The sequence below is a fragment of the Octopus bimaculoides genome, chromosome 20 (genome assembly GCF_001194135.2).
Source record: "Octopus bimaculoides isolate UCB-OBI-ISO-001 chromosome 20, ASM119413v2, whole genome shotgun sequence".
Lineage (NCBI taxonomy): Eukaryota > Metazoa > Mollusca > Cephalopoda > Octopoda > Octopodidae > Octopus > Octopus bimaculoides.
Genome location: NC_069000.1, coordinates 26,432,794 through 26,438,915, shown reverse-complemented (window position 1 = coordinate 26,438,915; position 6,122 = coordinate 26,432,794). Strand labels below are relative to the sequence as shown.

Below are 6,122 nucleotides of genomic sequence, written 5' to 3'. Positions count from 1 at the left end.
ATGTCTGTTATGTTTCCCTCGGACTGACTCGCAGAGATAACATAACGAGTTATACAATTTAATTATTACATTTATTGTTCAATTACATACAAAGAACGCACTCACCCAATGTTCGTTATGAATAAACAAAAGTCATGTCCGCCATATATATATCAATGACATTTTACTACGACAGTCCCACAAGACAACAACAATGAAACAATGAACTCAGACGAACCACATGACACACGGAACGTCAGACGAATTACATATCTAACAGTCCATATAACAATGTCATAGGAGAGAAATGTGTCCACATGGATGTTGGTTCACTTACATTAAATGAGGCTGCAAAGAGAGGGGTTTGGAGATGCCACTATGAAAGGTTGCTAAATAAAGAGAATGAATGGGAGAAAGAGAGTCTGCCAAATGCCAACCCAATAGAAGGACCAGCGATCCGAATTGACAGTAACTTGGTAGATAGAGCAATTAAGGGTATGAATACAGGGAAAGCCCCCGGCCCATCAGGAATCACCACAGAGATGCTCAAAATATCTAGCGGTGTCGCCTATAGCCTAGTCACCCATATAGTTAACCAGGTGATACACAAAGGAGTCATAACCAATGACTGGTGTATCAGCACCATAGTCAACTGCTACAAAGGTAAAGGTGACGCTTTAGATACAAATAATTACAGAGGTATCAACCTTTTAGATCAGGTAATGAAAGTCACGGAGAGGGTCATAGCCCAACTAATTAGGGAGATAGTCAGTTTAGATGAGATGCAGTTTGGGTTCGTGCCTGGGAAAAGCACCACTGATGCTATATTTCTGGTAAGACAGCTTCAGGAGAAATACCTAGCCAAGGATAAACCTCTGTACCTGGCTTTCGTTGACATGGAGAAAGCCTTTGACAGGGTTCCCCGATCCCTCATCTGGTGGTCAATGAGGAAACTAGGGATAGAAGAATGGTTAGTGAGAGCTGTGCGAGCCATGTACAGAGACGCTGTTAGTAAGGTGAGGGTTGGCAATGAGTACAGTGAAGAATTCCGGGTGGAGGTAGGGGTCCACCAAGGTTCTGTTCTCAGCCCCCTCCTATTTATCATAGTCCTCCAGGCTATAACAGAGAAATTCAAGACAGGATGCCCGTGGGAGCTCCTCTATGCTGATGACCTTGCTCTAATTGCTGAGTCACTATCAGAACTAGAGGAAAAGTTTCAGGTGTGGAAGTAAGAATTAAAATCGAAGGGCTTTATAGTCAACCTAGCTCAAACCAAAGTCTTAATAAGTAGGAAGGCAAACAAACCCCAAATCCCTTCAGGTAGATGGCTCTGCTCGATCTGTAGAAAAGGCATAGAAAAGCACTGGGCACATCCATAAGATGTACCCAGTGTAAGCTATAAAAATGTGTCTTGACCATACGTGTACTGATGAGTAAAGGGTGCATATTACTGCATTAATTATGAAATCATGATCTACCGTTCAGTCAGCTTTTAGGGGGCTAGCTTTGAGAGTTGCACTCCCTCGCATTCGGTAAAAATGTGTTTATTATGGTAGTTTGACTTTAGAGTCCCTCTTAGCGTGAGGCATTTATGTATAGTAATGCCATATAAATAAATATATTTATAGGGAATAAATGATGGATTTTTCCCTTATGAGGTTTTTTCATGCTAACTACTTGATAAATTCTTACAAAGGCTTTATCCTATTATTGAATATATATATATATATATATATATATACATACATACACACATACACACACATATATATATAATAGGATAAAGACTTTAAAAGAATTTATCAAGTAGTTAGCATGAAAAAAACTCATAAGGGAAAAAAAACCCATCATTTTTCCCTATAAATATATTTAATTTATATAAGAGTATTACTATACAATAACGCCTCACGCTAAGAGGGACTCCGGAAGTCAAACTACTATAATAAGCACATTTTTAACCGATCGCGTGGGAATGCAACTCTCAAAGCTAACCTCATTAGCTTTGAGAGTTGCATTCTCTCGCGATCGGTAAAAATGTGCTTATTATAGTAGTTTGACTTCTGGAGTCCCTCTTAGCGTGAGGCGTTATTGTATAGTAATGCCCTTATATCAATTAAATATATATATATATATTTATAAAGCAACCTAGGTGGCAAGCTGCAGAATTGTTAGCACATCAGTCAAAATACTTAGCAGTATTTCATCTGTCTTTTCGTTCTAAGTTAAAATTCCACTGCGGTTGACTTTGCCTTTCATCTTTTTGATGTTGATAAAATAAGTACCAGTTGAACACTAGGGTTGGTGTCATCAGCTTATCCCCTCTCTATAATTACTGGCATAGTATCAAAATTTGAAATCAATATTTAATATAATTATCAAAATTTCTTTTGAATCATACAAGACCTGGTGTGAGTAATCACTTTCAAATCAAAGAATATTTAAATCAAAAATTATGGCATTAAGCAGAGGGAACAGCAAAAAGACCGAGCGGTATCACAAATGTCTTGTTTTCAAGGTGTCAAGTCTCTCATACAGTATGTGACCTGTAACGCTACTTCCTCCAGTGACTAACTGGTGATATCTTTGTCAGACTCAGGCTTTCTGGCCTGACACAGATGATCACAAAGAAATGAATCAACAGCTCTGATAGTTTTCTTTCCAAAATTTTAGTGGTGGAAGTTCATTGTCTTAGAGAATAAATGGGAGGAGGAGAGCCTACCAAATGTTGACTCAGTTGAGGGGGCCAGCTACTCAAATTGATAGCACCCTGGTAGATAAAGCAATTAAGGATATGAAGTCAGGGAAAACCCCCGGCCCATCAGTAATCACTGTTGAGATGCTTAAAATATCTGGTGGTGTGGGTTATAGTCTAGTCACCTGTATTGTAAATCAGGTAGTTCACAAAGGAGTCATACTTAATGACTGATGCAGCAGCACCATAGTCAACTGCTACAAAGGTAAAGGTGATGCTTTAGATAGAAATAACTACAGGGGTATCAAACTGCTGGATCAGGTGATGAAGGACACAGAGAGGGTCATAGCCCAACTAATTAGGAAGAGAATTAGCCTAAATGAGATGCAGTTTAGTTCTGTGCCAGGTAGAAACACCACTGATGCTATATTTCTGGTTAGGCAACTGCAAGAGAAATACATAGCCAAAGATAAACCTCTGTACTTGGCTTTTGTTGACTTGGAGAAAGCCTTTGACAGGGTCCCCCAATCCCTTATCTGGTGGGCAATGTAGAAATTAGGGATAGACAAGTGGTTAGTAACAGCTAGCTGTACAGGCCTTGTACAGGGATGCTGTCAGTAAGATGAGTGTCAGCAACGAGTATAGTGAAGAATTCCAGGTAGAAGTAGGGGTTCACAAAGGATCAGTCCTCAGCCCCCTCTTATTCTTCATAGTCCTCCAGGCAATAACAAAGGAATTCAAGACATGATGCTCCTGGGAGCTCCTCTATGCTGATGACCTTACTCTCATAGCTGAATCACTCTCAGAACTAGAGAAGAAATTTCAGGTGTTGAAGCAAGGTCTAGAATTGAAGGGCCTTAGAGTCAATGTAGCAAAAACCAAAGTCCTAGTAAGTAGGAAGGTGAACAAATCACAACCCCCTTCATGTAGATGGCTCTGCTTGATCTGTAGAAAAGGTGAAAGTAGAAACTCCATAAGATGTACCCAGTGTAAGCTATGGATACATAAGAGGTGCAGCAATATCAAAGGAAGGTTTACCAGGATGATAGTTTTTGTGTGCAGCAGATGCACAGGAGCAATAAACACCAAAGATATTCAGAAAACAGATTCCATCACATGCCAGGGGGAGAAACTAGAAGTAGCTGATAGCTTCTGCTACTTAGGTGACCAAGTCTGTAGTGGGAGTGGATGCTCTGAGAGCATTGCCACTAGAATAAGCTCCTCCCTCTGCTGGTAACAAAGGGCCTCTCTCTCAGAATGAAAGATAGACTGTATGATACATGTGTGAACAGCCATGCTACATGGCAGTGAAACATGGGTCATGACTGTTGAGGACATACATAGGCTTGAAAGAAATTAAGCTAGTATGATCCACTGGATGTGTAATGTCAGTGTGCACACACTACAGAGAGTAAGCGCCCTGAGAGAAAAGTTGGACATAAGAAGCATCAGCTGTGGTGTACAAGAGAGATGACTGAGCTGGTATGGTCATGCGCTGCGTATGGATGAGGAGAGCTGTGTGAAGAAGTGTTACACCCTAACATTGGAAGGAACCAGTGGAAGAGGGATACCCAGGAAGACATGGGATGAGGTGGTGAAGCAATGACAAGAGACCGCATCCTTTGGAGATATACTGTGATTGAAAAGACTCAGCAAGTGAGATCACAGCCAGTGTTGCATAACCAGTGTTGCATAACCAGCCCATTTAAAAATACACTTGAATCATCGGGTGATACGCTGCACTTGAGAAGACCTATTGCATCAAGTAAAATCAAAAATCTAAATCAAAAGCAAATCAAGATCAAAATCAAAATGGAAATTGTGGTAGTGGCTAATGCCAGTGCCGCTTGACTGGCACCCATGCTGGTGGCACGTAATAAGCCTCATTCAAGTGTGGGTCGAAGCCAGTTCTGCCTAACTGGCTCCTGTGCCGATGGCACGTAAAAAGCACCATCCGAACGTGGTCGATGTCAGTACCGCTTAACTGGTTCCCGTGCTGGTGGCACGTAAAAAGCACCCACTACACACTCGGAGTGGTTGGTGTTAGGAAGGGTATCCAGCAGTAAAAAACCTGCCAGATCAGATTGGAGTCTGGCGCAGCCTACTGACTTGCCAGTTCCAAGTCAAACTGTCCAACCCATGCCAGCATGGAAAGCGGACGTTAAACGATGATGATGATGATGATGACTTCAGTAGTAAATTCTTGGACAGAGTTGTTTACAAACTCTTAATTTATTAAAATCTTTAAGGTCTTTAAATGCCACTTATAAGTTTAAATGATTCTACAAAAAATATATTTAATGTCAAAGTTTATTTATGCAGAACTAAAGAGAAATCAAAAGAATTGAATGAATTATCAAAATTAACTAGTGAAGTAATATTAATTATTTCCAAAAGAACTTGAGCTAATTTATCATTAAACGTGACAATAACTATATTTTCACCTATATCGTATATCTAGGAACTACTACAATATCCTGCGCTTGTTTTGAGAAGATCCTATTTAGGCAATATATGTTTATCAAATAAGTTTCAAACATTGCAGAACAGGTGAGAATATGTTGTTTGAAGCAATATTGCCACACAATAAACATATTTAAAATAATTCATCCAAATTGTAGAAGAATATTTTCAAAATTTTCCAATATTTACCGATGTAAAAGGGAAGGTTGCCAAAGATCACTTCACACGTATCTTCACTCTCATCATGATGGTAGAAACATCTCTAAAAGAATGATCTCCCTCTGTCTGGAATATTCGTGTCGCCACAACGGCTAGATAAAAAATGAAGATAGATATCCCAGCCAAATATTAATACAATTATCATTAGTCCCCGAACTTAGGAGGCCTACAGATTGCTTTTGCGGTTAGTTCCACATACAGATATTCAAACACACGTGAATGGGTGAGGGGAGTGCGTGTACATGTGTGTGTGCGAAAGTTTTATGCATGTGTATGTATGTGTGTGATTTCTGTGCACGTGAGCGTACGTTTCTTTTTTCTTTTTGATGTGTGTGTTTGCGTCCGTTGGCTTTGAGTGTGTATGTGTGTACACGCGCGTGAAATTTGATGTAAGGGACATAACTCTAATGTAATAAATATCGATAAATATTAGGTTGTCTCACATGAAATGTCGTATTTGAAAGGTAACAATAAAATATTTCAGAACTGATTTATCTAATCAAAGTAAGATCCGTGTTTATTTATGATGTTTACCCAACGTTTCTCTGTCATATATTCCATCTTTAAAAAAAATTCGGTCTAGATGGAGGATATGTAAACGGAACCCTTCCTCCCTTAATTTTTTTTTTACGGATTCCCACGTTTTAGGCTATGGAGACTCCGATTCTGAAAAAAATTTTTCAAAAATCGCAACTTCAAAATTTCAGCCCCGCTCCCTATTTCTTCATTTTTAACTTTTTACGAAAATTTTTTTTTTTTTTTTGCGAAA

General features: G+C 39.4%; 1 protein-coding gene across 6 annotated transcripts in view; it reads right to left on the bottom strand.

Annotated features, from left to right (window-relative positions):
* Positions 1–5,568, bottom strand: part of LOC106867506 (uncharacterized) — a 266,031-nt gene extending 260,463 nt beyond the window's left edge. For all 6 annotated transcript variants that reach the window (XM_052975064.1, XM_052975069.1, XM_052975065.1 and 3 more), the window contains exon 1: positions 5,324–5,568. The gene's annotated coding sequence lies outside the window, so the exon portion shown is untranslated. The remainder of the gene's footprint in view (positions 1–5,323) is intronic.
* Positions 5,569–6,122: the final 554 nt, after the last annotated feature.